General features: G+C 44.0%; 1 protein-coding gene across 8 annotated transcripts in view; it reads right to left on the bottom strand.

Annotated features, from left to right (window-relative positions):
- CCSER1 (coiled-coil serine rich protein 1) overlaps positions 1–6,000 on the bottom strand; it is a 626,891-nt gene that overhangs the window by 604,031 nt on the left and 16,860 nt on the right. For 5 of the 8 annotated variants that reach the window (XM_039710729.1, XM_039710733.1, XM_039710734.1 and 2 more), the window contains exon 1: positions 161–385. The gene's annotated coding sequence lies outside the window, so the exon portion shown is untranslated. Of the gene's footprint in view, positions 1–160; positions 386–699; positions 846–6,000 lie in introns of those variants that run through there. The other 3 variants (XM_039710732.1, XM_039710731.1, XM_039710730.1) reach the window with 1 other exon arrangement.

Genomic DNA, 6,000 nt, shown 5'->3' with positions numbered 1-6,000 from the left:
GCCCGCGCCCCGGGGCGACACCCGCCCGATCACCTCGGCACCTGCCAAGCGGGGCCACCCGGCCCCGCCGCCCCAGGGCACCCGCACGCCCGGGACCCGGCGGCGCCCCGCGGCCTGGCCCGGTTGTGCCCGGCAATAGCGCCCGGGAGGGACGTGTTACCTGGCCGGGCTCCTGCAGCGCCCGACGCGCTCGCCCTTTGCCGGCGGGGGCTGGGACCCTCCTGGCAGCGCGGCGCGGCACCGCCCCCGCCCCGCTGGCTCGCTGCTCCGCCGCGTCACCCGGCGCGGGGAGAATAATCCGTGCGGAGCGGCGGTGCCCCGGTCTGTCAGTCTGTCCGTCCGCCCGTCATGTTGCGGCCGGTGTGTGTGTGTGCGTGTGTGTGCGCGGCGGGCGGGGAGGAGGGAGGGCGGCAGCAGAGGAGGGAGGGATGCGGGGGCGGGCCGGGGCGGCGCTTCGCGCGTGTGCCGGTGCGGGGCGCGTGTTCCGCGGCGCGGAGCGGGCCTGCCTCGCTCCCTGGGTGTCTGTCTGTCTGTCTAAGGGGTGATGAGCGTGTACTCCGTGCGGCTGTGTGTGTGCTTCCCCGTGTCTGTCCGTGGCAGCTCCCCCGGCCTCCTCAGGCGAGAGGCGAGCAGCGGCGAGGAGAAAGTCCGAGCTCCCCCCGGGAGGAGCTCAGCTCCCTCCGGTGTGTTTACACTCACCATCTGCTCAGGGATTTAGATGTATTTTTTCCCTTTCCCGAAGGACGGCGGAGCCCTCTGATTTCACTTCCTCGTCCTCTTTTCCAGAGACGTCTTTTGTAATTGTTTCCCAGTTGCTCCGTGGCCGTCCCGGTGCGTTGCTGGTCCTAGGGAGGGAATAAGGAAACGACGCTGAAGAAGCAGCTCCACACCAAGGACAGGTCTCGGCTGCACCGCTCTAGGGGCAGGAATGATTTCCCTGGAATATCGGGCGAGGGCAGAGGTCAAATACATGGCGTTTAGATGTAATGAATTAAAGTCCTTATTCAATGCAGAAGGATGAGGTAAAGCAGAGAAATAGCCGTGTTCTCTGTGACTAATACTTCAGGAGTATGACTGAGTTTTCATACCTTTTTTTGCCAATTTATACAGGATCTCTCCTGTATCACCCACCAACATAAGCTACCTTGCCTCATCAAGAACAATTGAGTAAAATGACTGATGGCTCAAAAGTGACAGGCTGCAGATACGTGCCCTATCCTCTCATACCAAAAAATAACACACATAAAACTCCTTGCACTGAACAAACAGATGGACTTTGCAGACTTCAGGCTGAACAAGAATAAAGTGTGTTCATTCTGTAACCTCTGCTTATGCTGCAACTGCAACCCAAAGAACTTTCAACTATTAGGCTACAGAAAAATGCAGATCCAGAATAGAGTCAAAGAGTTCTGAAGAATTTTGAGTAAAAATGTCAATTGTATGTGTGATTTTGACAAAACACATGTACAATTTAACAACAACAATGAGGGGCCACTGAAATTCTGAATAAGAATTCTGTGAGAATGCAGAGGTCAGTGTCATACTTGGTATGAAAGTAACAAGAAACTGAATGCTTATATGTTTACAAAACTAAACTTTGAAACAAGTGAGTTCACCACACCTAATTGTATTTAAATATAACTGTCAACCTGTTCAGCATGTTCACAGGATTGTTCAATGAAATATGATAAGCAAATCTGAAGGCATTTCTGTTTCTTCTTGGCCCAGATAATAGACCTAAACCAGATAAAATATTTTACTGTCACAGAAGAAAGTTTGGCATATGCAGCACATAGCAGCACTGCAAAAAAATGGTAGGTGGAGAGAAACAATTTTAGTAACCTGTCATCTGCATTTAAAAGGCAAAAGATTTCATGTGACACAGCCCCAAGAGTGTTCATTATTGAAAGTACCTACCCTCACAATGTGGGAATTTCAAACAAGAGTGTGCAGTAACCAGATGACTTTACTGAGAGGTAGGTGGTTCACAAACCCACAAAGTAGTTAAGCAACTGCAAGGGCATGAGTCGTCTCAATGAAGATGAGGGTATTTGTCACAAGTGAAATTATGGGCCTACTTAACCACTGTGTTGAGTCAGCCTTGACTGTAGAGGCTGAGAAATCTGTGTTTTGCTGAATCAGGCATCTCCTATGAGTCTTGTATGATTTTTGCGCTCCTTCTCCCTACCCTCCTTCATCCTTGCATTCAAGCAGAAGATTCACAGAGCCTCCTAATGGTTAACTCAAGCTCTCTGGTTTCTATCACTTTTCTTTCCTGCCATTACTCTGAAAGGGAAAAAAAACCCCTGTGATTAACTAGACTTGCCAGACACACAAGTGATGCTTCCATTGAAGCTGTCAAGGCTTTGATTAGTCCAGTGACACAGACTGACAAACAACAGAGACAGCAGCTAGAGGTTGTATGGAAAAATGTCACCTTTTCCAAATTCTAGGGAATTAGGAGGGACCAAAAGAGGCCTAAACACGGTCATAAGCTTAAGCATTGAGTAATACCTGTGCTGAAGTAGGTTTGCTACCTGAGGCCCCAGAAGATAGCTATGGGAGTTCCTGGAGGAGGATCACTTGTGGTCACCACACCCCAGATCTCCCTAAGCACATGTAACCTATTTCTCTCTTCCCTCCAGTTTCCTACTGGTGTGGCCCTGGTGACTTCAGCAGAAGGCCTCTCTTTGAGGCTACAATAGGGTGTTTCACCATAATCTTCATCAGATTTTGCTACCACAACAAGGCCTTAAAAGGAAATGTCAGATTCAGAGGTGCAGATGCACCAGGATCAAGACATTCTCATTCACTAAGATGTGTGTCATAAAAGTCATTACAACTGATATGTCTGATTCCCTTGCATAAGCGGTCTGCTCTCTGTATTCTCTCTGTTGACATTCATTCCTTGTTGCCTGCCCAAGGATTTCACATTATTCCCATGCTTGATGCTGTCTCCTTCCAAAAAATAAGATGGATTAATGTTTTTCACACTTCTGTCCCTTTGTGATTTTGTTTCCACATGTATGGATCCAGCATAGGCAGGCACAGGGGAAGCTGAGACATGCGAGATCAAATTGGTTTTGAAAGCTATGTCCATCAGGGTTGAGCATGTACCCCTGTGTGATCTTCTTGAAGGTCTCAGCCCTTGACCAAACAAGCATTTCTTTGTTCTCAAGAGAAGTCTCAGGGCACAGAGAAGCTCTAGTCTGTCTTATTCAATGGACCAGATATGCAGTGGTTGTCTTCCTAACTGCATGAATTTTGGGTCTGGCCAGAGCTATAAACAGCCCATGGGGATAAAACAGATTAATTTCTGTTTTGTAAGAGCATTTTATAATGCTGAAAGGAACCAGTTTTGGAGGACTGGTATGCTGGAGGGGCTAAGTATGCCCATCAGTGACTCATGACCACAGGCTGGGAGAACTTTACCTTGGCACTGGGGTACACTGAGACATCCTGGGAGGGCCAGGGGATGTATGGACTTTACTAAATGTTTTTCTTACAGTACTGTTTGAGCCAGGTTGGCATTAAGGGTGTTGTCATACCATAGTGAGCATGGAGCTCTCTGGCCAGGTCCTGGTTTACCTTACCATCAGAGGAGAGGACAAAGAAAGCCTCCAGTACCAAATTGCTTCCACTCTCCTTTCGAGAGACATCTGCTCAGTGAAGCATTGTCACACTAATCAATATCTATTAGTTTTGTATTGCATATGATCATACCCACTTACACCTTTGGAGGATTAATCGAGTGACCTTCCCCTTGCTGTATGGTTCCTTGTATGTGTAATGTACTGAATAAATACTGAAACCAGACAGTTTGTTAAAAGCTATGAATTTTATCATGCTAACAGTGAAACCTCAAAGGAGGTTGAAGTCCACATCAGTTAATAATAAAATAATAATAATCTGAAGTAGTTTTTGAGTTAAGGTTCATGCATTTTGTTCCCCACTTTTAAATAGGCTGTAAATTGATTTACACTGTCTCTTGGCTCCCTCAGCACCAATGGCAAAAATGATACCACTTTCTAGAGCTATAACCACCTTCAGTACTGAAGCCAGAAGGACCATTACAATTAGAAACACAGAGTTTCTATTCATTCAGTAAGTTAAATGCACCTTACACTTCAAAATTCAGTTTAGTAAATTGAACAAAGAAATGTCATTTGACTCCCCATGGAGAGATAACAGACATGGTATTATCTTTGATGAAAAAATCTCCATTTTGGCACTAAAAAAGGATCAATCCCCATACCTCTACTTTTCTCTTTGTTTAGTCTTTTAGAACAGCTCATCTATTTTGGCTTTACTATTTCCTTTCAAACAGTTAATGCAGATATTATCATTGCTGGAAAACGTGATGCCAGTGAACATATAACTACCACAGAGGAGCACCAAAAGATTTATCTTCAACAAACCAACTTTGTGAATATATTTACCTGGTTAATCTGATTTCAAACACTGTCAATATGCAAGCTGCTTGCTTTGCTGTTATCAGTATAATCAAAAGCGTAAAAATCTTATCCGCTCTGATGTTCATCTAAATTAGATTAGCGGTAAAATTTGTTTACATGCCCATAGAGAAACATGCCATAACTGGAGAATGAAGTTTTGTTTATTTAGTTCAGTGTTTCACTGGCAAAACTCTTAGTAAAGAAAAAAAATGCTTCCAACTCAGAAGCCTATTTCCCCAGTAAAATCTGGGTACGCTGGCTGAGGATCTAGTCCTGAAGTAGGTGAGCAAACTTCTGATTCTCCAGTGCAATCCCCAAAGCTCCACATGGATACATAAACCTGAAGGACTCCAAAGGACTTGAGCATCGTATTTTCACAAACAGCAGCTAATAAAAGCCTCCAATGGCTGCCTTATGTGTTTCCATGCCTTTTTGTTTGAACAACAGAAGTCTGTGTGAATGAGGTTTTACTTTTCATTCTAAATCCTTCCACTTGGAGGATCTCCATGACAAAATATTTTGGTTCTGCAGGCTACCAGGTTTTATTTGTAAAATATTTGTAAATCTGTTCATCTTTGTATTCTTACTTAAATTGTGGAAATATTCTGGTTTGTCTAGGGATTTTTTTACTGATTTTTTTTTTAGCATTTACATGCTTAGCAAAATTGAAGTTGACAAGCATTCTTTCCAGCTTTGTTATTTATCCATTGTACCAAATAGGAAAAGGAAGGAAATCTGCTGAAAAGGAAAACTGTATTTCTATTTGTAATAGATTGAGTGCTAGCATTAAAAACATCGTATAAGCATGGTATTCTGTACCAAAAAATAATATGTGCTGCATTTTATGGTATCTGTGACTTCCATACATCATCACAGCAGGAGCTTTCTTCAGTATGAGTGAACCTGGGAGGGCTGAGCAAATTCTGCATTTAACTCTCATTAATTTGGTTTGCCTTGGGCCAAAATATCACCTCAAGTTATTCAGTTCATATGGAATTATTAAAGTTTTCCTCATGTGTTTAGTGAGCAGCAGCTTCTCTGTTTGCAGACAAAAGATCAGAGACAAGAACCATAAAAAGAGAGGTAGACATCATCTGAGATTATGCAAAGGACTGTAGAATATCCAGCTGTAAACATTAATACACCAAAACATATAAGGTGCGCACATAGATTACGTAGAATAACACCGAGAAGACCAGTTAGTGGAAAGGCTTCCAGCACAGATGGGCTACAGGGCCCTTAGTCTATTGTTGCAGCTGTTACAGATACTCCATACCACAGGATTTTCTCACTACCATTCACCCATGCAGAGCAAAGCCAGCTTTCCAGCACTACCTTCCAAATTCTCCTTTTCACTGCTACAGCTGTACTTTTAACTTCTCCCCTGAAATACCCATATTCTTCATGTGCCTATCAACTGATGCAGACTTCACAGAAAACATTTGCTTATCTAATCCTTTAGATTGTTAAATTAAAAAATTAAAATTGTCTCCTAGTAAAGAACATCTACAAAGTCTTCAAATATTGGTCAAAGAATTAATGCCAA

The sequence above is a fragment of the Passer montanus genome, unplaced genomic scaffold (assembly GCF_014805655.1).
Source record: "Passer montanus isolate IOZ18808 unplaced genomic scaffold, ASM1480565v1 scaffold23, whole genome shotgun sequence".
Classification (NCBI taxonomy): Eukaryota; Metazoa; Chordata; class Aves; order Passeriformes; family Passeridae; genus Passer; species Passer montanus.
Note: the sequence above shows the minus strand (reverse complement) of the source record. Positions and strands in the feature narration are given on the sequence as shown.